This window comes from Ctenocephalides felis, unplaced genomic scaffold (genome assembly GCF_003426905.1).
Source record: "Ctenocephalides felis isolate EL2017-DRISC unplaced genomic scaffold, ASM342690v1 CF-g0.4_SCAFFOLD_01886, whole genome shotgun sequence".
Classification (NCBI taxonomy): domain Eukaryota; kingdom Metazoa; phylum Arthropoda; class Insecta; order Siphonaptera; family Pulicidae; genus Ctenocephalides; species Ctenocephalides felis.
This window is the reverse complement of record NW_020538040.1, coordinates 179,457,919-179,484,046: the sequence shown is the minus strand read 5'-3', so window position 1 is coordinate 179,484,046 and position 26,128 is coordinate 179,457,919.

Sequence of the window (26,128 nt, the reverse complement as noted above, 5' to 3'; positions counted from 1 at the left end):
AATAATCGAACTGCCCGTTGTTACAAAAATGTTACCCAAGTACAACCAAAATCCTAATACTTAAAAAAAATTCAAATTGACAAAATAATATTTATAAATTATATTATAATTGACAAATAAAATCTTTTAAAAAAAAAATGAAGACTATGATGTTCTGGTCTGGTGTTCAGGATTGGTTTTTCTTACTTGGGGAGTGAGCCTTAGTCAAGAAGTCTGCGTCGATGTGCGTAGATCTGTCTGCGTAGTTTATCTCGGTAATGCTGCCACCTTTGGTGCCTTTAGTTCCTCGTGCTAGTCCTGGTCTTGCTGCTTGCTGGATACTCCGTTTTAGTTTAATTACTCTGCAGCCTCTGGTTGCGAAGAAAACCGGATCCAGATTTCACCAAGCACAATTCACAAAACTAACACTTCACTACAAGGAAATCCACCGCTTGACACCATGAAATGATATGATGGTGTTGGTGTAGGGTTGATTGGATTGGGTTGGGTTCCAAATGTAGATTGATCCACTCTCCAAGGGGTGCTAGATCAGTCCAACCTTGTTCTGGTGTCGTGGGCAGAGCTTAGAGTTTATAATAGAAAATAACAACACTGGTATGAGTCTCCTCAGAACCGTGAGCACTTTATATTGGTATAGGCTGAAAGATGTCTTTACGCAAAGTAGAATACAAACACTGAATCTAATTTCGACTATAACTTTATTTAATCTTTAATAACTTCACTTCACAAACTAGCATAGATTCGTGCTAAGACATACTCCCAGAAATTATGGCTAGACTTTTGCCTAAGCCATCACTGCTAAACTCTTGTCTAAGACATCACTGCTTGATACAAATAATTCTGACTCTATATATTATGCATTGTACGTGTCAATTCTAGGAATGGCGTCTTCCGTGTTCATGTAAAGATCTTGGAATTGAACAACATTGAACAATAATTCATATTTTTATTAAAAGCACGTATGATCATGCTATTACAGAACATCTCATTTATATGTGAACGAGCCCCCGTGGAAATAACGTTAGCAAAATGTCAACATGACATGTTGAAGGAATACAATGGAGCGATTGAATATGAGCACACACCGTATAATACCAGCCTGACGATCGTCAACCCCTTAGGGGAGACCGGCAAAAAAGTAGTCCGGAAACGTAATAATAATAGTAACGAAACCTTGCCCGGAGGTAGATCCGTGAGGTAAAGTAAATTTTAACTGAATTCTAGATAGTGTAGTGTGAGAGATTTTCTGCTTAAATCGGAAATATATGTTTTCATGTAAAAATGGACACAACTGCATGATATCAGGTTGTCCTGACCATGGGATTAAACTGCTAATGATGACACTGCACCACAAATAATCCTAAAAACTTGGGAGAAATAATAATAAGAGTTCTAATAAATTGTAGTTCTACTGTATAAGATACCCCTTTATTTATATTCTACTTTTAAAACTTTTGTGCTTTTAATTCAAGTCGTTTGTTTATATTAATAAATTCATTATTTATAGTATTGCCACTTTGCAATACGAAACATAAATCCCCTTTTAATTGGAGATTTAAGTATTTTAATGCCTGCAATTTCAACAAAAACAATTCAGACAAATCTCCAATCTAATAAATAGAATAAAGAGACAAGAAAATCAGTATTTCAATAACTATAATTTATTATGATGCGTTGCAATAATTCTTCACTATTGTTAACGTTTCAAAGAAGAAATTTAGCCAGAAAATCAAAATTGCAAAATTTTGTGACCTCTGGACAATTCAAATCATTCTGAACTATTTGACAAAATTGGAGTTAGTATGTATGCTTATATTTGCACGTACATAAGCCAAAATTTGAAATTTCATCGACGTTTTTGCAAAAACGGTAGCACCAGTTTTAAACATTTCAATTCCATTCAATCAAATTAGATAAAGACTCGCATTATATAGTTTTTCAAAAAGATCGGTCGAGCCGCTTCTTTAAAATTAGCAAATAAGTGCAAAATGTTTTCTTCAAGTTTTCTCTAAAATTTTGATCCAAATTTATAAATTCTAATTAGTTTTCCGTAAAATTCGAATGGCCGTTTCTTTGTGGCCTTTTTTATGCAACTTGTCATAAGGTATAATGCCACTTACACCTAGTTTATTGTAATATTGTTATCTGTGTTGTTATTTGTTACTATCTTTTTTGAATCTGATATTACTTTTGTTAGTTACTGTTAACATTCTGTAAATTATGAAGCATTTATTCACTTTTGTCCTGTTTATATTCAGAGTTAAACCAGTCGTGGTGTAATGGTTAAGACCGTGGGCTAACAAGAACCAGTCATCAACCTCGGCTAGCTCGATATCAAGTAGTAAATAATAATAATGGGTAGTACTGCTCTAGAACAGGTCTGTGAGTTGAGTTAAACTCCAACTCGATTCAGATAAAAAGTAGTGTGAGAGTTTCTCCATTTCCATTTCACACCACAGTGCCCGAGATGGGCTTAATTTCAATTAAAAACAATATATTTGATCTTTATTTCATTTACATTCATATGTGTCCGCGTAACGATCTTCGCCACCACAATCTTAATTAATAAGATATCAAATTTCCATTTGAGGTTATCAGCAATCTCGAAAGAAAATCGACTTTCGTGGGCATTGCTGCAACACATGTGCGTCAACACTATTAGATATACAAATTTAATACATAGTGTCTACATATAAAAAAGGAGAGTGGTTAACCACTGGGTTGTTTTCTCTAGACAAAAACTAGGTTTGGATTACAATAGCAAAAGCCGCTCATAGAACATAGGGTTTCTTAAATAATATAGAGTCAATAAATAATACGTGTTCCCCCGGTCTCCCCTATATCCAAGTCAGTGTCAAACATGTTGTTACGGGGACGAAAAGAAGAGAGAATATTGATAATGTACAGAGACTTTCGGCTCGAATAATAGGCTTAAGAATAATTCCATCGATGGAGCGCGTGACCTGAAAAACAAACAATACATCGATTTGTGGTACGTCAGCTGCGAATCAAAGTTCAAGCTTTGTTGTCACCTTTCTGAATGGTTATTAATTAGTATTGAGCATTGATGGACTAAATACATTTAAGGCTTCGAGGCTATATATAAGGTTTCTCAAAAGGTTGGAAGGACGTTCTATTGTTGTTCTTTTGCACGTGTCACGGAAGAGATTTTTCTTAACGTTTGCTAGTAGTTGAGGCAGGAAGTTAGATATAATAAGACACAAAAAAAGAAAAATTGTATCATATTATGTTTTACAGCCCTTACCAAATATTTTCTCCTCAAACCAGGTTTTAAATGTCTGCTCTATATAATGATAAATGCACACAAACATATTTGAAATAATTAGCAGCACATTCGTCAAATTGAAAAAAAAGGTTAAAAGAAAAACATTCTTCAGCATCATTCAAAACATCAAAACAAGACAAAACCAAGAATTGAAGACACTAGTAATACTTTTGAAAAAAAAAATTTAGACCTTTAATAAGAAAAAACGAGATAACTAATAATTTAAATAAAAAACTAATGCGTTATAGGCAAAAGATGCTCATCCGTTGACAATCGAAACTGAAGTGACTTCAGTTAGTACAGAAATAAACAGTAATGTGTTTTTAGTGCTCTTCTGTATAGATCATTATTACTTCCAAATTTTATTTTTATCTATTCTATTTAATTCTAATTTTTATTCCGAAATACTTCTTGAATAATATATTACTAGTTATAATATCCGTGTACAGTTTTGTTCTTGGCAGAATGTCTGATGATAGATCGTAACTAGGAAAAAATAATTGAATTAAAACAGGTTCCATATATGCCTCAAATGGATTGCATCGTTTGGGTTCTCAAAAAAATTCTGATGTTACACAATAAAAATATTAATTTCTATTGACTGTTTTGTGCTAATGATGAACTTTACATTTTTACGATTGTATTTTTCACAGTAATATTATCCACTAAAAATGTCATAAAATTGTACGTCAAAACATCTGGGAAAAAGAAAGTTCCAAAGAATGTTCTTTATTTTTCACTTGATGATTTCTTCTGAATATAATTCATACATTTTTACCTCAAAATTTACAATTCTAAACACACACAATTATTTGCATATATATTAGAGACATTTTCTTTAAATATTCGTATTCGTACTAGAAATAAATTGCACACGTTTTTTATTTTCTTATTATTTTTTTAATTAGCTAATAGCCACGTGCCATCGTAAATAATTAATTTTAATTAGTTAATTAAGCATCGTTTCTTAGGAAAACTGTTTTTAAAGATTAAAAAAAAAGAAATTTAATCTGCGTTTTCAAAAATATAATGAGTTTTTCATTCCATAAATTTAAGTAAACTGATTTTTGTTTGAATCATTCAAATCGGACTCCTAAAAACTGAATTGCAATTTTTTGCACTCAGAAACGGCTGGACCTGTCTTTGCCAAAAACTAATCAGTACATCTCCTTATCAATGGAAATCGAATGGTTTTTGAATCATTCAAATCGGTTGATCAGTGTTTTCAAAATCGTGGACAAAAAATTGTATTCGCACACACACGCACACACACATACATCAATTTTTTCTAAGTTACGCCAAAATATTTAGAAACCTTTGAAACGTAAGGATATTTAAAAATTTTCATTCTCGATTTTTTACGATTATTATAACTTAACCTGCGTGAAATAAATAATGTAATTTAAGTCATACTTCAAATATGACATGATTGGTTTGTCATTGTAATTAGCATTCAGAAATAAACCTTTAGAAAAATGAAGTTATTGCTGTTTAATAAATTCTATAATATTCGTTTACACAGTGGATTATGTTAAACAACGCCTAAACAAATATTGTTTTCGCAATTTCATTCATCATGTAATTGTGTTTGAAAAACTTCATGTAATTAAAATTAACATACATTCACTGACAGCTTGTATTTTTTTACTTTTTCGCTGGCGATATAATCTCATTATTTGAACAGCTGTAATGTCTGTCTTGCTTAAAAATTTTTTTCAATTTTAATAACTTCAAAGATTTACAAAAAATACGAATAATATAGAAATAATTCCTAAGTAATAAACTATTAATCATTAATTTTATTAATCAATATTTTCAAGAAACAGGGTAAAATATTCTTCTGATCTAGGCATTTTTCATTAAATCAATATTTGTACTACGATGTAACTTTAAAATGTTTATTCTATGCCGATATCCTTGTTGATATCGGTACGCATACAACGTTGATGCCGGTCCGAATACAACGACAGATCTCTATTCACATACACGACGACTAATCACAGTCGACCCGTATAGAAATGATTTCATCGAAAGCGAATGACGCACAGCAGTAACGCATTTCCGTTGCATTTGTACGGATTTACACCCTAGTCGCGCTTAAAGAAGTTTTACTTCAAAAAACGAATGTTTTAATAAAAATATAATTTTTTCAAAAAATTCAAAACTTGAAGAAATCGAAAACTATTTCAAACTTTTGAAAAATTATAAATTACGGTACGGAAAGTTCCAGCAATGTAACTTAAAGCCCGATACCATGCACCACTAGTTAAACTAATTTTAGTCCAATAAATTTGCATTAGTCTTCATAGAATTATACCCGTATATCGCCAGCTGAATTTCTCTGAAAACCATAAAAATCCAATCCGTCCAAACGAATTCATAAATCAAATCGTTTATGTGATTCGCTTTCTCCCACATCAGGCATTCATCTCATGCGGAATGTCAGACCTCTCCAGATCCGACGCGAAATCTGTATTACAATGTGCGGCACTTTGCATGCCGACGCCGACGCTTGCGAGGAACCGCAAGTGCGGTCAGTAGATATTCTGATATTCGATTCCTCGGGCCCATGTTTACTCATTGTCCGACAACCAAGTGCAACAGAAACAGCTTTGCTATTCTGCACAATATCCCCTATGTACAGGACGTGTCAGACGTGAATTGCGTGTTTATGTACCAGAATATACACGGATAAAGACGTCGTTTTCAGTCGGAATTTTATTTCTTGCCTTGCTCTTGCAGGAAAAGAAATTGCAACTCAAAGGAAATTTTACTGTCAACAAATGCGAGAAGACGAAACCACATATAAAAAATGTATAAAAAAGTAGTATATATATGTACAGTATAATTTCAAGTTTATAATGGCTAAAAATGGTCAAAATCAAGCTTCTAAAAATATTTCGAAATTTACTATTAATTGAAATTCTTCAAGTATATAGTGTCGATAAACAAAGCAAAATTAGAAAATAACTATGTTTAATTACAAAGAAAGAGTGCGCATTAAGGTTCACACGCGATTGAAGTAAAACTTATTTGCTAGTGTATAAGATGGCATTTAAGTAAAAATAAATACATCATATAACAATTTTGAATAATGTTTATTAGTAATATGGTAACACTCGTGATGCACATATTATAAAATAAATTATAAATTATATATTTATAAAAATATAATTTATTAAAAATAATGTAATTGAAGTCATACTTCAAATATGACATGATCGGTTTGTCATTGTAATTAGCATTTAGAAATGAACCTCCATTAGAGAAATGGAGTGCCCAATCGAAAATATTGAGGCAGATTACTGATGCTCCGTGGTTTGTTAGTAATAAAACTTTACACGACGATCTTCATATTGATTTTATAAACAGAATAATACAAATCAACAGTATAAAACACTTTCAAAAACTACAACATCATTCAAACCATATAGTCACTCAGATTCTTGAGACATCAACTTCAAGAAGACTGAAGAAGAAGCTGCCCGAAGATAATATGGAGGAACCTTAGAACTACCACAACTTATTGAAGTGATTCTCTAAATATGATTGTAATATTGATCCGATAAATTTATATGTGTGTTTGAAAGTGTGTGTGTATGTGTGTGAGGGAATGACATAAGCCAAATAGCTCATAGAATAGTCATGTATTCTGATTGCTATTGAAAATAAAAATTAAAAAAAAAAAAAAAAAAAAAAAAAAAAATTAGAGAAATGAAGTAATTGCTTATTAATAACTTCTATAATATTTGTTCCCACAGTGGATTATGTTAAACAACGCCTAAACAAATATTGTTTTTGCAACTCATCATGTAATAATTGTGTTTGAAGAACTTCATTAATTAAAATTAACATACATTAATTGACTGATGGTATTTTTTTTACTTTTTTGCTGGCGATATAATCTCATTCTTTGAACAGCTGTAATATCCTAAAAAATATTTTCCATTTCAATAACTTCAAAGATTTATAGAAACTACGAATAATATAGAAACTATTTCAATAAACTTACGTTTCCTACATGGCGCAAATGTTGCATTTGTTTTATTATTTTCATTATAATTATTCACAGGGGGCAGGGTAAAATATTCTTCTGATTCAGGCATTTTTTTTTAATTCAAGATTTGTACTACGATGTAACTTTAAAATGTTTATTCATCTATGCCGATTTCCTTGTTGATATCGGTACGCATTCAACGTTGACGTCGGTACGCATCACAATAGACCCATATAGAAATAATATCATCGCGAGCGAATGACGAATCATTGGCACTCTTATCTTATCTTATCATATCTGCCGTAACGCACTTCCGTTGCATTTGTACGGATTTACATCCTAGTCGCGCCTAAAGAAGTTTTATTTCAAAAATTAAAAAAAAAAACGCTACATACAAAAAATGATTTGATAGGTGAATTTAATATTTTATGATTTTTATTAAACATTACTATTATTGTAATAAACATACATATATGTGTACAAAGTGGGTTTCGTAATAATTTTTGTATCTTTTTTTTCGAACGGAACCGGAACAAACATGAGTACTGGTTTTTGAACCGGATTTTTAATTTTAGCATTACGGAAAAAATATTAGCACAACACCACTGATTGTATCACATAAGAATTTCTAATATATACAAAAGCAAATCAAGCTTTTTAATCTTCAAGAAGTATTGCATACAATGACGATATTATGCAATAAAATTTTTTGTGAATTAGTAATGCATATTATTTAAAGTTTAAATCAAAATTCACAATTGTAACAAAAGTTTTCAGAAAGTTTTAAACTGACATGACTGACATCCATACATTTATTTCAGGACAAAATGTTTAGTAAGAATATTGAAAACTTATTTTTTGCAAAAAATCACGAAAGAAAATTAACAATACTTAAATTCCATTTAGCAATATATAAGATACACACAACAAATAATCTATAAAGTTCAACAAAACTTGCTACGAATTGTATTACAAATATTATAAAATAGTATAAAATTTTACGAAAGTAGTAAGTTGTAAGCAAAATAAAACAATTGTTACGAATAAATAATAATACGAAATGACGATTTTCTTTTAAAGAAATCTTGAACATAAACAAGCTCGTAAAACTTTTGCAGAACGCTATTGAATCAATTTATAAAACAAACTTACAATAGTAATGGAAAAGAAAACTTTAATTACGGAATATTGTTTGTATAATCATTAATTCCAAATTTCAGAATTATTTAACAACAAAAATATATAAAATAACTGGAATGATTCAGAGGCCGATTCTGTCGTAAAATAGTAATAATATACAACTGATTATCTGTACATCTTATATGATCAGAGAGATTAATTATCTGTTTATCAGTTAATAATAGTGCATCAGATAATTATTGTAGAAGATATTAGTAGGCCGATTCTGCCATAAAAAAGACCAATGTTATGGCAAGGCTATGTTACGTTCTATTTCTCATACAAAATCGTACTGAATGCTGACGAAATGCCATGCTTTCGCTGTATGATCAAGCGTCTTACACAGAAATGCAAGTTCACTCGCATGTTATTAAATATTATTACAAAGATCCAGTTTTCATAAGATTGTTTTTTTGACATGTGTGTGTTTTCCAGGTTAGGTTTTTTATCTGACAACCTGACACAACGCCTGACTGCACCCACATGGCTTTTTTCAGCATTCAGCACGATTTTGTATGAAAAAAGAAACGTAACATAGCCTTGCCATTACATCAGTCTATTTTACGGCAGAATCGGTCCATAAATTGAAAATCTTAAAATTGACACGTATATATCAAATTACAACAGGATATATATAGTATGAATGCATATCTGAATGTAATTGAAAATTACATAATGTGCCCATTATCATGGTGAACGGTTTAGCCGTTTGTCCTAGTTGAATAAAAAAGCTTTTTCCGTATTTCCGTATTTGGAATAATTTCATTCCATTTGATAAATAAACAATATAATGTACGCAAAGGTCGCGAAAGTGTAAACAGAGGCCACTAGAGCTGCAAAGATCAACTCAGCATTGTCAGTGCTCTTCGCTGGCGCCGCCGTCGAGAGCCCGACCGACGCTCTCATATTTAATCCGGAACGCGATCCGTGCCATCGCATCGAGTCCGAGCAAATAGTAGGCCGTTTTCCGAAAAATAAATTCTGTGACACCTCAACCTCTGCACATTGGAATCGACGAAAGCATGTGCTTGTTCTCGGATTTTAATATAAACGCTTTAGATTCCGAAGCGCGCCGCATATCTATCGCAAATGACAACGGATACGCGGACTGCCGAAAGCTGAAAGCGGGGAATTAATTTGAAAACCTTAGCCCGTCGCCCATCGGCCGTCGCCCGCCTTCTTTTCGACTCGATTATAGGTTTCGTGGGGGCACGATACGATATTCCTATGCAAAACCGTTGCGTAACAGTTTCCCGATACAGGATCAGTCGATCAGCGCCGGCACAGGCGGAGGAGGAATACCGTTTCCACGTTGAAGACCCACCCGTTCTTCGACCGCAGGAATTTAGGAAAAAGAACAACTTTAAAGAGAAGGGTATGACGTTTGATTCACGATATAGACAGATCTGCCAATGTTAGTTCTACCTAGGTATAAAAATATAACTCTACTCGAGAAATATATCTATTCCTGTTTAAATAATTTATATGCACATATCTTACATGAGTAAAATATGTATTCATAAGTATTGCATATACAAGCGATTATATTTTAAGACGAATATTTTTGTTTAAGGTTTATATGCACAACTAGTGTGGAATTTTCAAAAAATCGAGTTTTAAATTTTTCCATATTTCGATAGGTTATACCTTTAAAAATAACATACCAAAATTTTAAATCAATATCTTAAATAATTTTTGAGTCACAGGCATTTAAATAGTATATATATAGTATATAGTATAACGATCATATAATCTTTGAACGCGTTTTTCTCGAAACAGCATTTTCCGAATTTGCTGCAGCGATTACTTAAAAACAAATGATCCGATCAGTATCAATTTTTTTTACATGTTCTATATATAGTTCTCCGTAAAATGAACTATCGATTTTTTGATCGGATCAAAAATCGAATTTTGGCAGTCCAAAAACGACCAAAATTTTGGATAAAATTCGGCTTTTTTTAAAAAAGGCCATCATTTTGTCAATTTTTGATTTTTTTTCTATATCGTGGTTCATTTTACAGACAATATTATCTAGTTTTATTATCTAGAGATAGACGATAACTTAAAAAATATTTTATTTTTCTCTTCAAAAATTTTACTATGTATTCTTAAAACATGTATAAATATATTCCTGAAATTTTGAAATGATTGATGAAGTAGTTTTTTAATATAAATTCCCAAAAATCACCTCTTTTTAGGCGGTTACAATAGTTGTGCCCCTTAAATATTATATGCTATTTTAATTTTTCTAGTAATTTCTCAAGATTTATTTATTATGGAACTTTATTAACGTCTAGTAGGGTTATAATAATTGCAAAAAACTGAAAATAAAATTGTTTGCATATCTTCTGAACATTTTGGCTTTAGCAAAAATGGATGTATGTTTGTGAATGTACGTTTGTGCGGACACAATTCTTCGTCGACGATTTCGAGACCACGAATCAACCGATTTGAATGATTCAAATACCATTAGATTTCTTCTGATGGGGAGACATACTTATTTTTGCAAAGGCAGCCATTTTTAGATACGAGGCAAAAAGTGCCAAGAATGGTAATTCAGTTTTTGAGAGAACGTAGTGTCCGATTTAAATGATTAAATAAACATTTCATTTGTATTGACGGAATGAAAAATTAATTTCAGTCCAAGTGCAAGGATTTCGGAGGTCCAGAAAAAATGTTAAAAAGGCCATTTGGCAGTCAAAAGTGATCATTAGACATATGCACATCAAATTATCAGATATTTTATAGAGATTTTAATAATAAGTACAATTTTGTTTCTATTTCTTTGGGTTCCGTGTACCAAGATTTATAATGTTGAACCGTTAGACTGAGACGCGGCGCTATCGAGCTTCGATATTTCATCTCTAAAGCATCTATGAGTTAGATGAAGAAAATTATTAGTTCTCAAGAAAGGTTTCTCCAGTAGTTTCAAAGGCTTGAATCATTTTGAAAAAATCTTAAATTACAATATGGACAGTTTTAGCAATTTACCTTAAAGCACAATGCCGCGAATCATTATCGAAATATATTTTAGTTATTATTGATGTAAAGAAATTTGATGTATATAGGGAGCCATAATATAATAATGACTTTTTAAATATTTTAAAGAATAATTCATAATTTATAAGTTGTACTAATTTTGATAAGTAAAATATTGTATCAGTTCATAATAAAATTTATTTACAAGAGAAACACTGCTTTGATGTCGATGGACTGGCAGTATAGTTATATAAAATTCATATTTCATCCTCTATGAAACTGAAGCTACTATTAAAAAAATGAAAATAATGTATATATATATATATATATATATAATTAAAGGGATATGTTGTTTGCTGATATCACTAATTGAAATTCAACAATACGTAACATACAAAATCAACACAAAGGTTAAAAATACAAAAACTCGCTGACCTAGCCTTTTTCACCAATAGTTGTAATTGTTGTGTTTACATGCCACATGTTTATACACATGAAAAAAGGAGGTAGGTACATGAAATGCAAATACATTTGGGAAACCGTAACGATAACGAAGCCTGCTAGATGGCCTATGAGGCTACTTAGAGCGGATTCCACTTCATCTACATAGACTACAGAGAATTACTTTGGATTCTGCGAGAGGAGATTTTGCATATACCCTTGTGCGGGATTATGGAGTACCTCAGAATCTTAAGAGGATATAATATACTTTTAAAGGAAATATACTAAAATCACAACTTGATAAAAAGAATAAGATATGAAGACGATGCGGAGATACGACTGATATTTTATTTCCACTTCTGTATCACGTTAATATTTCAATAGTGCGCATAGCGTGCATGTGTCACAGTTTGAACATAAATATTATAGACAAATGTGAAAACAATTCTTTTATATGAAGACATATATCAATATGAAGAGACATCGAGTTATTTTCTTAAATATTCTCTCAGGATGGTGGAAGGAAAAGCACTGAATGCGACATAAAAAAAATATATTAGAGACACGTCAATATAAAACACAAAAATAGTACTCGAAATTGTTTGATATTTTTCTTAAATATTTAATCTTTGCTTCAATAAGTCTACATTATAATATATTATAAACAATATTTCAATTGGTTTGAATTACAAAACTAGATCAGAAACTCAGAACTAGATGTGTTTTATAAGCTGTTATATATTACGACCTGCCTTTTCTAAAATCTAAGGACCACTTTTTCCCTTGATTACTGATCGAATGTTTTTTGGATTATTCAAATCGGTTAATCCCTTCTCTTAAAAACGGTCATTTTTAGGACTTTTTGATCTATATCTCCAAAGCCGCTAGACCTGCCTTCATCAAAAACTAATCAGCACGTCTCCTCATCGCAATCAAATGTTTTTTGAGCCATTCAAATCAGTTAATCCGTACGCCCAAAAACGTAGACATAAAAATTGTCTCCACACGCACACATATACACACTCGTACACACATATACACACACATCAATTTTTTCTGAGGTGAAATGTTCAGAAACCTCTGAAACGTAAAGATATGCAAAAATTTTAAGTTTTGACTTTCGGCCCATTACTTAAAGTTAAAAAAAACTAATGACTTGAACGGGGTTGAGAATGTGAGAGCGTTAAAAGCTAAATATATACTGAACGCTTCTAAAGTGCAACTTTTAATTAATTTTTATAATTAAAACGCTTTTCGTAGTACTCTAATATTCTACCATGATCAGTTTGGACATAAAATCTACCATTATGTCAAGTTTCATCAAAATCGGAGTTGAGCTACGCGCGGGTTCTCTTCACGAGAATAGGGCCATATATGTATGAGCTGAAAATAGTCAATATTTCAATGTCATCATTACCCAAAGCTGATAATAGTGAATATTTCAAAATGCAAATTAAATCATTTTGCCAAGTTTCATCCAAATCTGAGACGAGCTACGCCCGGGTTCTCTTAAGGAGAATAGGGCCATATACCAATGAGCTGAAAATTGTCAATATTTCAATATCACCATTACCCAAAGCTGGTAATAGTCAATATTTTAAAATGCAAATTAAATCATTTTGCCAAGTTTCATCAAAATCTGAGACAAGCTACGCGCGGGTTCTCTTTATGAGAATAGGGCCATATACGTTATGTATAAGCTGAAAATTGTCAATATTTCAATATCATCATTAACCAAAGCTGAAAATAGTCAGTATTTCAATATGTAAATTAAATCAACCTGCCAAGTTTCATCCAAATCTGAGACGAGCTACGCCCGGGTTCTCTTTAGGAGAATAGGGCCATATGTGTATAAGCTGAAAATTGACAATATTTCAATATTATCATTACCCAAAGCTAGTATTAGTCAATATTTTAAAATGCAAATTAAATCATTTTGCCAAGTTTCATCCAAATCTGAGACGAGCTACGCCTGGGTTCTCTTTAGGAGAATAGGGCCAAATATGTATAAACTGAAAATAGTCAATATTTCAATATCATCATTAACCAAAGCTGAAAATAGTCAGTATTTCAATATGTAAATTAAATCAACCTTCCAAGTTTCATCCAAATCTGAGACGAGCTACGCCCGGGTTCTCTTTAGGAGAATAGGGCCATATATGTATAAGCTGAAAATTGACAATATTTCAATATTATCATTACCCAAAGCTAGTATTAGTCAATATTTTAAAATGCAAATTAAATCATTTTGCCAAGTTTCATCCAAATCTGAGACGAGCTACGCCCGGGTTCTCTTTAGGAGAATAGGGCCAAATATGTATAAGCTGAAAATAGTCAATATTTCAATATCATCATTAACCAAAGCTGAAAATAGTCAGTATTTCAATATGTAAATTAAAACAACCTTCCAAGTTTCATCCAAATCTGAGACGAGCTACGCCCGGGTTCTCTTTAGGAGAATAGGGCCATATATGTATAAGCTGAAAATTGACAATATTTCAATATTATCATTACCCAAAGCTAGTATTAGTCAATATTTTAAAATGCAAATTAAATCATTTTGCCAAGTTTCATCCAAATCTGAGACGAGCTACGCCCGGGTTCTCTTTAGGAGAATAGGGCCAAATATGTATAAGCTGAAAATAGTCAATATTTCAATATCATCATTAACCAAAGCTGAAAATAGTCAGTATTTCAATATGTAAATTAAATCAACCTTCCAAGTTTCATCCAAATCTGAGACGAGCTACGCCCGGGTTCTCTTTAGGAGAATAGGGCCATATATGTATAAGCTGAAAATTGACAATATTTCAATATTATCATTACCCAAAGCTAGTATTAGTCAATATTTTAAAATGCAAATTAAATCATTTTGCCAAGTTTCATCCAAATCTGAGACGAGCTACGCCCGGGTTCTCTTTAGGAGAATAGGGCCAAATATGTATAAGCTGAAAATAGTCAATATTTTAATATCATCATTACCCAAAGCTGATAATGGTCTTAGGAGAATAGGGCCATATATGTATAAGCTGAAAATTGTCAATATTTTAATATCATCATTAACCAAAGCTGAAAATAGTCAGTATTTCAATATGTAAATTAAATCAACCTGCCAAGTTTCATCCAAATCTGAGACGAGCTACGCCCGGGTTCTCTTTAGGAGAATAGGGCCATATATGTATAAGCTGAAAATTGACAATATTTCAATATTATCATTACCCAAAGCTAGTATTAGTCAATATTTTAAAATGCAAATTAAATCATTTTGCCAAGTTTCATCCAAATCTGAGACGAGCTACGCCCGGGTTCTCTTTAGTAGAATAGGGCTAAATATGTATAAGCTGAAAATAGTCAATATTTTAATATCATCATTACCCAAAGCTGATAATGGTCTTAGGAGAATAGGGCCATATATGTATAAGCTGAAAGTTATCAATATTTCAATATCACCATTACCCAAAGGTGATAATAGTGAGTATTTTAAAATGCAAATTAAATCATTTTGCCAAGTTTCATTCAAATCTGAGACAAGCTACGCCTGGGTTCTCTTTGAGAGAATAGGGCCATATACGTATGAGCTGAAAATTGTCAATATTTCAATATCCCCATTACCCAAAGCTGATAATAGTGAATATTTGCAAATTAAAGATCATGGCCTCGCCCTCGTCTTTGTACTACAGGACGACTAGCCGCGGGGCAAATAGCATGGTTCTCCTCCCCGAAACAAAGCTCATGCATCGAGTGTTGCACATGAATGCCAAGTATTTCATTATGAAGATTTCGTTAAAACATCCTTTGTGTCCATTATTCCCATTTCGCATAGCTGCTCTCGCCCGCGTATTACTTCGTCATACGTCCGCTTTATTGCACGGCAGCGTCGGCGGTTTAATTTAATTAAAATGATATTTTTTGAATTGCGCACATCGTGCGTTTTGGCGAAATTAAAACGACTGACGGAAATCCCGTATCTGCGGTGGAATTCTTGTCGTTCCGATAACGCAGCGCGCATTAAAACAAATATCGGACGAATTACTACTACGTCGTTTATCCCTCGACATCAAACGAATTCGTCAGTGACGAACGCTGATATCATTCGAAATTATTAATCGACTGAACGAAAAGCGAGCATTTGAAAAGGACCATACCCGTACAGGCCGTTTGTGATATGCTGCTGTTTATTCACAACTGACGATATTCCGCCGCTGCGGATTGTTTATCGACAATAATTCTACCGCGCTGCATCAGATTACATCGTCCATGAAATTCGTTTTTTGTTCAATCTATGCACATATTTGCGTATACGTCATGAATTTAATTATATTTGATGAATGTTGCAAAACTATCGTTTCGATGAATAAATATATGCGATTGTTAACTGTGCAGAAATAAAAATTCCAGCTCATGAAAACTGAAACAAAGCCTGGAAATACCGATAGCGAAATCGAGCAGTATATTTGTAAATATGTTTGCATAATCATATATTTTTTCGAATTACGAACTGCCAGTTTCAGTAACTAGTGTGTAAGATAATACTTAAAAATAATAAATTACATGTTGACTATGTAACGGGTCTTTTGAGTCCTAATATGTTTGAGGATAGTAGGTCTTTATCAAGTTGATTTGGATTATTTTTCAATATAGTCTAGATTCTAGTCATCCAACAATTTAATTTACCATTTGGTCATCTTTCTGATTTTTTCGTAATTCCTTAAATTTTGTTTTCCATAATTCTGAGGAAAATCAAACGGTATTATTGATGAATCTATGGAATCTGGTTATATGAGGAAGGCAAATATAGGCACATAAGCTTCAAAGTCTTTGCATCTAAAAAATTCATTTTTAAGTGCTTCAACATAGGTTGAATTACATTAGCGAGCTACATTAGATAAATAATTATAATTAAACATTTTCTCTTATTTAAAAATCACTTCGTCTTGATATATTTGCGATTTCCCTGATTACTTTGTGTCATTCAGAACCCCAAGCCTGGCACGCGTGCCATAGGTTGCCGATGCCTGGCCTAAAACTTGGATAAAAATTTATGATTACATACTATACTTTGCTACCGTACTTGAGTGCTTCTAATATATTTCAGGAATTTTATTCTGTGATTTTTGAAAAATGTTTAAGTTGGTTTGGCTTTATGAGCAAATAATGAAATTAGTATTTTTTATGAATTTCACAACGGTGCAAAGACTTCTTATGTGCATAATTATATACGCATATGTTACATTTGAACGTACATAAATATTAAAAAATTGTTATTAATACGTAATTTTCAATTAATACGTCATTTGTGAAGAAGAAATAATTATAAAAATCATACTTTCTATTTCAAGACGCTATTTTAAAGGCTATCTATAAATATCTATAATAGTGTAAAATATTTTCCACTGCGATTTTTATTAATTTGTTGAGATTATTGCGATTGTTATTCTAAATACCAAATGTAATTTCAGGCATAAACAATCTAATTGAAAACAAATATTGTACTTACATTAGGTACGGTAACTCCGAATATAATTAAATAAAGTGGTACTTGGGCAAAACCATTACGGGAACATTAATGGATTAACCAGTATTTGTCAAGATTATTTGAAAATGTAGATATCCTCTGGCAATGTCTGCTCCGTTTTCTGTAAAACGAGAAGAAAAATCATCTAATCATTTATTCGGATTAATCGTGGCGCCCAACTGTATTGACACATATGGATGGCTGAAATAGTGGTATTATGTTCAAAACGAAAGGGAAAAGCATTGAATGTAAATAATACGAATTCCGAATTGAAAATGCGAGCACTCATGTATACATTGTGTTAGATTTGAATTGCTTTACTTTGTTGTAATGTAAGTAATGGTATAAAATTAAATGTAAATACCCCAAATAAATCTGTTGTTCGCACAGGCCTATCGCAATTTAAAAGCGAGTAAATAAAGAGTAAAAAATAAGCAGGAATGATTTTTTATCGCGCAAAACGTTGCTTTTATCCGAAATAAATTTTGTTTCTTTTCTTTGGCGATTCACAAAGCTTATATATATTTGTGATTTATTACACTCAGCTGCTGTTGGTTTTCTTTGATTGCTTTATTATTTCAAACGGTTTTATGAAAATGAGTTCGTTATAAGGATACGTTGAAAAAATATACGATTGAGATTTTTTAAATTTATCTTCCTGTTGGCGTAAATGCATCAATTTCTTTTTTTATGTTACCACATTTAACCCTATTTCTACTGTTCTATCATTTGGTTTTCTCTAGATGACTTCTGAAATTTCCATATTTTTTATATTCAAGATCAGTTAACTCTAACACATTCTTTATATTGTGCTAGTCAGAATCAAGGTAAAATGCTGAATTTGAGGTGAAATATCACTTTCAAATATTGGTATTTTTTCTAGATGAGTTCTGATTTTTTTCATATTTGAGATTTAACCAGTTAACTGTGGCACACTCATTAAATTATGCTAGTAAGAATCAAGATAAATGATTTTTTTTAACTTCCCGTAGGGTAAGTTATAGTAATCGCAAAAAAATCGAAAATGAAAATTTTGATATATCTTTACGTTTCAGAGATTTCTGAATATTTTGACATACTTTAGAAAAAATGGAGATATGTGTGTGTGTATGTGTGTGTGCGTGTGTATGTGTGTTCGGATACAAATTTTCGTCGACGATTTCGGGTACACGGATGAAGCTATTTGAATAATTCAAAAAACATTCGATTCGTATTGATAAGGAGACGTGCTGATTAGTTTTTGGTGACGGCAGGTCTAGCCGTTCCGAAGATATGGGGCAAAAAGTCCAGAAACGGTAACTCATTTTTTAAGAGAACGGAGCGTCCGATTTGAATAATTCAAAATCATTTTACTTGTATTAACAAGATAAGGAACTGATCAATTTCGGAGATCTAGTTAAAAAAAGTGAAGAAAAAAGCCATTTGGCGGTCAAAACGATCATTAAACATATGCACATTAAATTATCAGATATTTTATAGAGATTTTAACAATAAGTATAAATTTTGTTTACATTCCTATGGGTTCCGTACCAGTGTTTCTCTGTTAGACGGCGACGCGGCGCTTACGCGCTTCGATATTTCGTCTCTATGCAGTTAAAGCAGTACGATTGCTTTGAAAAAAAGTTCAGAATTTCCAAATATTTCAAAATAAATTTTTCTTCAAAAAGTCTTTTTTTTCTCAAAAGTCTAATTTTTTCAGAGTAAATTTTTTTTTCAAAAATGTTAATCTTTAAAAAAAAAAAAAAATTGGTACGGGAAGTTCCAGCAATTTGCCTTAAGGCACGATGCCATGCGCCCCACTAGTTGGTTGTCATATCAAACATCGCAATTATGTAAATGCTTGTGGATAAGTTTAGTGTACTGACAAAACCAAAAGTAAAATTCCTTTTCTTGGTACAAATAAAGTACAAAACACACTCATCTTCTACAATGTGTATATCTCGTGTGAAACCATTATTTACTTTTTTTTTTTTTTTTTTAAATTTATTGGCCTCCGCTTTACAGCATTTTTAGCCACATACATTATTCATTTTATTCTTCATCATATTCTATACAATTCTTACATATATATTTCTTATACATTCATCATATATATACTATCTCTTCTTATATCCTAAATCTTCCATCCAATTTTCATTCTTCTTCTTGTTTCTCAATATGTTCTTCTCATCTTCTAAACTTCTTTTTTCCTATTTTTACTTCTATTTTTTTCTCGTATTCTACAAATTAACAATTATTTGGAAGCGCCAGGAGTCGAACCATCGATCTCCGGCATGTGAGTCGGACATGCTACCTCTGAGCTACGTCCGCCACACATTATTTACTTGAAAACGCATTTTACGGCGCACATTGCTCTACTCTTTTCCTTCAATAATACAATTCCGATACATTCGAACTGACATGCGGTACACATAGAAATGTCTTAAAACGAGAATCGCAAAGTTGAAACTGTGTGGAAGAAGAAGCTTTTATTCTCTTTCTTTGTTGGTCGGATTATATATGAAAGCTGCGAAAATGGATCCGGTTTTAAAACCGAAATTGGTTCTAGTTCCTGTTATAATTTAAACTAATGGTGTACAGTACCTGAAGAAAACTTAGAAAACTTTTACTTAAATAAAAAATTAAAATTTGTTTAATATTAAGATTGCATCATTTATATATATCAAAAAATTTTAAAACTTGCCTCAAATAAAAATCAACATAAAAATAATTAAAAAAATATCAAGAAATTCAAGACTATGTAAACTGAGAATATTAATTTAAACCATAATATACATTTTTTAACATTTTAACCATAATATACATTTTACATTTTGAAGAGAACGCAATCAAAAGAATATTCGGGGTTGTTTTTGCAATTGCATAACGACAAAGTCATAAACACACGTTTCGAAAATACGGCCCTGAACGAAACAAACACGTGGTTCCCTGGTATAAAATGACAAGAATCGATCGCTTTTTAAATTTCCCGTAAAATTTGAACACATGCTTAAAACTATTTCAAAAAAATATCTATCTTAAGCTCCAAACAGTAAATACATAGTTTCGACAAATTGTTAAGTTATCATGTTTATTTGTGTGTTTTACCATCTGTGATGTTAAAAAATACATATTTTATCAATGTGCACATACTCATACCATCGATTAATAATGTTTTCATATGTTATATTAGGATACAAAATTGTAAGTGTTATTATTATTATTATTATTATTGTTTGTTTAGGAAATTCTTACATATTAATTATTTAGTTTTGATTTTTATAGTTAAATTGATTGCCACTGAATGAACGCTAAGATGCTAGCCGAAACGTATGGATTTTAAATAAATAAATTTCTAAAAACTTTTATACTATTTTTATTGATAATAACGCCCGACTTTTTAACTCAAATTAAATATATTATTAAATTCAAGACTATTCAAATATATATATATATATATATATATATATATATATGTATACATATATATTTTTACACCAAACTATACTAAAACCAGGATTGTTCAATATGTCGTTGAATCCTGAATATAATTCCCGAATAACCCAATAATTTCTTTTTTTTTAGCTCGGTCCATACTTTACCCATACATGTTATAACAGAATATGTACCTGTGTCCTCGTTGCCGGCTTTGTGATAAATTTTTCAATTTTCGATTTTCTGCCGTGTGTCACCAATGAACGTATTACACACCTTTTGTTTTTACATAGGTTACCATTGTTTGTTATACTGATCTCGTTTCGACAAGCCGTATAATCAAATCGGAATTGAAGCCCGACTTGTTTAGGATTGCCCAAAAAGGCGACAAAGCCACCGGCAACGTGAGAATTTTCACCGAAAGGCATATATTTACAAAGACTTATTGGATTATTGAACATCACGGAAAATTCGGACGGTTATTTTTAAATTTAAAAACTGTTGCCATATTCCAATTAGGATCGTGGAGTGGTGAGAAATTGTATTTGAATGGAAAAGGAATAATGTTTTATATTTGCCATAAAATAGAATTTTTTGTACATTGGAAATAAAAAAGCAATATTAGACTAAAATTATTGAGTAAATGTTTGTATATTCATTTTTAAATTTGTTATTGTTATTAGATAATACAGATCATATTTTAATTTCTATGCTTTCAGAAATAGAGTTCAGAGTTAATGACTAAATCAATCATAAATTATTATTGGTAAAATCAAAATTAAATACAGTATACTTTTATATTTGAGTTAATAAAATAATTAAGTAATTTAAACATGTATAATATATATACCAAACATTTGATCTGATTCAACTTGCATTTAAATTTTTATCTAAAATTATTCCAAGATATGCTTTCATCTCATAAACAATATTGCTTCTGATTTTATTAAAAGTATATGATCAAATTACGATATTACTATTACGATTATTATTCTTATATTACAATTATTATTCCTATATTACTTTTGTAATATAAGAAGTTATGTGTCCAATGTATAAGTCCAAGATTACTGCCTTGTGGAACACCCGCCAACATAGTTCTAGCCAGGATAAAACCACAAATGCCTTCATCTGGTAGATAACATTGCTTCTGATTTCAAGCAATTATCCATGTATATAGTCTATTATTTTATTAAAATGACCATGTATGATAACGATTTGTCTGATTTTGCATATTGCTATAATAGTATATTATGAAAAATTTATGTGTTAAAGAAATATTGAAAATAAGTTGGTCCAAGGATACTGCCTTGAAGAACACCTGCTGACATAGTTCTACTTGTCGACAATTTTAAATGTTTTATATCATAGTTACAGTTAATAATTATTAGAACAAATTCTAAACTTAAATGACTAATAATGTTATCAATAATTAAATTTTTAAAATATTAAAATTTTGTTTTTTAATTTTTTACTTCATGGGTTTTGGAAAATGTAGCAATGTTGCATGTTTCAATTATGTTTTATGAACTATAGAATTCTGATTGTATAGATAAATCTGAGTACAAATGACCGTATTAGAGTTAAGCCTACTTATTTTAAAAATTCTTAAAACCTTGTTTGTGTTATAAAACTTTATACTTCTGTGGCAGTTGTAACGCTGGCATCAATTATCTCTTATCTCCTTGATTTCTGATTGTGGAGCAAAATCTGAATATAAATGACTGTATCATAGTTATTATTAATAAGTGCCCGACTATAACATAACTAACCTCTTCATCAACTAGTGTTTGCATAGTGCCAAGTAACGGAATATTAAATTTTCAAAATTACACATCTCGTAACTTAAACCCAAGGTGATGGTTTATTCGTGCATAACTGGAATGCAAATATAATAAACCGAGTTACGGCAGTAGCTTTGTAGCGAAAATCAGAACTCTGCAATACCGTAATTCAGTTTGAATGCATTTGCAAAGTTACTCCAAGTATTTTATTAACGACGTATTCCGTATATAAGTTTTATTTTATTATTCATTGCCTTCTTGCGTGCTCTATATTACGGCTATTAGTTTAATAGTTTTGCCGTAAATTGTTTGAAATAATACTTTTTGTAAATAGTAAATTAGATTACTTGATAAAAATAATTATTGCCTTCCGCAAGCATTTTTATCTGATTTTTTTGAACAGCAATTGTCTGATGTGATGATACTTCTTACTATGGCTGTGCTGTTATAAAGACAAAAAATTTAAATAATAATATTGATATTGTTATAAAAATTGAAATAATTGCGGTTTTTTCATGTTCTGATCTAAGTTTTTTGTTTTTTGAAAATTTCATTAAGAACTGAAAATACAAACAATTTTGAGATGCTTAAAAAAATTGAAATTTAATTTGTGATATGATGTGAAACTTCTTTAAATATTAAAGAAGTTATCTGTTCGAATTCCAACAGTTTCTACACCCTGCATTAATTACCAAAAAATAATTAATGCCTGCTGTGTCCCACCACGACTTTGACAAATACACAGTATAAAATTTCATAAAAAAATATCAAGATTTCGTGCTCTGGAAAAGCAACTAATCAAACATCACAACACGAAATAAAACGCGAATACTTACATCAATCTAGTATATAAATCATTAGTTTCGGGCACGCATTTCGCATAATATACAAAAATAAACTTTTTCGGGACTCATTAAGCAAGGTAAATCGCTGGAACCGATTATACATTTGACATCGAGTTCAAGGACGGAAAATATCGAACATTTAAACAGCAAAACCGGGGACAGAATTTGCAAATCTATTAGATCCAATTTCAAAAGGTAAAACACAAGGTATCTACCGATATAAATTTATACAAACAGCCTTAGGTAAAGATCGGTTTGTATTTAATAATTTAATTGCTCAGCAGATATTTCGAAGGATTTTATGTATAATCCAAATTTATATTTATTTTTCGGGTTTTGTTTCCAAAAGTCTATATTCGTAATTTATCAGAATTTGAGTACTTGTTTATGTAGCACAGTTAGCGGCTATATTTTAGCATACCTTAAAAAATTGAATGTATGTTTGTGTGTGTACAAATTTTCGGAACACGGACCTACATCCGGGTGGAAAGGGTTAACAACTATATTCTATCATTCTATGTGTATTATGTAAGATTGTTGTTGGTATTTATAGATTTTCACAATTCAATTGGTTATTTATTTTTAATCTTATCATTTCAGGTATTCTGAATCAGCTGCAAACAACATGATAATACATCTTCTGAGGAAAAGCAGCGTTGAGCATATCAAAAGACTATTTCTCATGTAAGTTATAGAAATTAATTATTTTATCAATAAATTTAAAGACAATTTTGGTTGTTAATAAAATAATCTGAGCAACTGCCAATATACCTAATCATTTTTCATATATAACCAACACTCGTAATAAAATTAGATTTATACAGGGTTGCTATATGCTAAACAAAATTTATAGACTAATTCTGTGGTAAAATAGACCAATGTTGTGGCAAGGCTATGTTACGCTGTATTTTTCATATAAAATGGTACTAAAAACTGTCAAAATGCTGTGGTTCCTGTGCAATAAAACCTAACCTAGATAACGCACAAACGCCAAAAAAAGAATCTTATCATAAGTGGATCTTTCTGATGTGCCATAATAATACATGAGAAGTTAGATTTTATGTGTAAAACGTCTGATCGTACAGCAAATACATAGCTTTTTGACTGATTTTAGTACCATTTTATATAAAAAATGCAGCCTTGCCAAACTTTGGTCTATTAGAGGTAGTATTGTTTCATTAATTTTTGGATATTGATGTATGCAAAGGCAAATATTTTGAAACATTTGTAAATAATTTATGTTTGCCGACGTTAAATATTAGGGTGGTCCTTAATATGGATATTTTCGATTTTTTTGCTCCCAGAGTCAAAAATGCTTCCAAAATTATATTAAAAATTTCTTTGAAAGGTTTAGCTCTGAATATTAACTATAAGATAGTCCGCACTCCAACCAAAGTCTCTTATGAAAAAATGCTTGGATAAAATTCCATTTGCTTTTTTAGAATTTTATAACTTAACGACAAGTGAATCAGATCTTTGAGAATACCATTGTATTGCCTTATTTTGATTATCAATAAAAAATTACAATAAAAATTTAATATATTTTATAAAATAAGTATTTATTTAGGAAGAAAATCCAAGAAACTTTGGTTGGAGTGCGGACTATCTTGAAGTTAATATTAAGAGCTAAAATTTTCTGAATTTTTTTTCATCAATTTGAATGCATCTGAGCTCCTGGTAACAAAAAATTTCGAAAATATCTATATTAAGGACCACCCTAATATATGTAGTCATATTTTAATCGTATTTTTACACTAATTAAGAAGGTCGATTTTAAAAGCTCTTAGACAAACCACAATTTTATTCTTTATAAGAATAAAAAATTATTAAATAAGTAATAATTTCCAAGTATTAAATTCTTTTAAATATTGATTAAAACATTTACTGATACGCACGCATATGTTGCGTGAGTCAATAGTCATTAATCTGGCGCCAAATGCAACAGGTTCTTTGGTCTCCCTAGCACTTTAGAGAATTGTTTTTAGTTAAACAAAAATTTTGTACTGTAATGTCAAACAGATACATATCATTTTCTCCTATTTTGGTACACAATTTTTTAATTTCTACCAAACATGCCTAAAAATGGTCTTATTTAATATTAAACAAATAAGAAAATTTACCACAGAGGAAAGTTGAAGCAACACAACTTTAGCAGTAAATGTGTTAAATCCATATTTGTTATCACAATATATTCATCAAATAATCCTTTTAAAATAAAACAAAGGCTTAAGTGTTAGTTCCATAAAACAGATGGTAATCTAAATTTCCCCAAAATCCAGTGAGTGTAAATATAGTACCTACGTATGCGTGTCAACTCTTAGTAAGGCAATTCTAATTGTGATATGACCAATCTATCTTGGCATAAATTTAATTTGAAATTACGTGCCCATACCTCGAAAGGCAAGGACTATGGGTTAACTTGATAATTCAATGCCGTACACAATTAATTCAGTCGTTCTTGAGAGAGTAAATTACTCTCATTTAAAGTAGTAGTGAATTCGTTGAAAAGCGGTCGCCTGTAATGTATAATGGAACCGATGGATCCGGCGGGTGTCCTAATTTAATCTCGCCATCCCATTATCATTGCAAATTGTCATCGTCACTATATTACATGAAAGCGGACTATAATCGATTTGATGTATAAACTTGATGTGATATTAGGTTAATTATTGTTAAATACGACGACTT